At 37.5% G+C, this 1,004-nt stretch overlaps 1 pseudogene; it reads left to right on the forward strand.

The window, feature by feature from the left end:
• Window positions 1-811: 811 nt before the first annotated feature.
• LOC111732375 lies at window positions 812-927 on the forward strand (annotated as a pseudogene).
• The last annotated feature ends 77 nt before the right edge of the window (window positions 928-1,004 follow it).

Here is a 1,004-nt window from a genome sequence, read left to right on the forward strand (position 1 = left end):
AAGGGTATTATGCTGAGTGAAATAACTCAGACAGAGGAAGATAAATACTATGCAATTTCTTTTAAATGTGGAATCTAAAAGAAATAAAATAAAAAAATAACTAACATACAAAACAGAAACAAACTTACAGATACAGCAACTATTTTGAGGATTGCCAGATGGAAAGGCATGGGGGGATGGGTGAATAAGGGGTAGGGATTAAGAAGGACAAATTGCTAGTAACAAAATAGCAATGGGACGTAAAGTATAGCATAGGGAATGGAGTCAATAACATTGAAATAAGTATGTAAGGTGTCAGATGGGTACTAAATTTATCGTGGTGATCAATTCCTAAGTTATGAAATGTATAAGCACTATGTTATACACCTGAAACTAATATTACATTGTATGTCAACTGCAATTGAAAAATAAAAAAATTATTTTAAAAAAACACTGCAAGTCCTAGGAAGGCAGAGTACTATATTGAGTAATTGTGCATGCCATAGACGCAGAGAATTTTTAAATTAGAAGCAAGAATGGAGATGATATAGTTCAGCTGCCTTACTTCGTATCCAGGTAATTAAGGACTGAGGAATTAGATGACTTATTTAAAGTTATACTGCTTATTTCCCGGTAGTTTGTCAAAATCAAGAGAGAAAACATATTAGCCTAAGGAAACTTGCCCTGATAAAAACAGCAACTTCTGGTCACAAGACATTAAAATATGTTAAAAATAATTTCTTAGGACGTGGTTCCATAGTGTAGTGGTGAGTGCGTCTGCTTTACATGCAGAAGGTCCTGGGTTCGCGCCCCAGTGGAGCCACGGTCCGTGGTCTACGGCGGTGCCACCCTGAACGAGCCTGACGTCTGATCTCCGAAGCTAAGCAGGGTCGGGCCTGGTTAGTACTTGGATGGGAGACCACCTAGGAAGAGCAGGTGTTGTAGGCATAAATAATAATAAATAACAAATAATAACTTCTTAATATAGAAGACGAAGAAATTGACTGGTCTCCTGTCCTTCGTGT

Source organism: Pteropus vampyrus, unplaced genomic scaffold (assembly GCF_000151845.1).
Source record: "Pteropus vampyrus isolate Shadow unplaced genomic scaffold, Pvam_2.0 Scaffold451, whole genome shotgun sequence".
Lineage (NCBI taxonomy): Eukaryota > Metazoa > Chordata > Mammalia > Chiroptera > Pteropodidae > Pteropus > Pteropus vampyrus.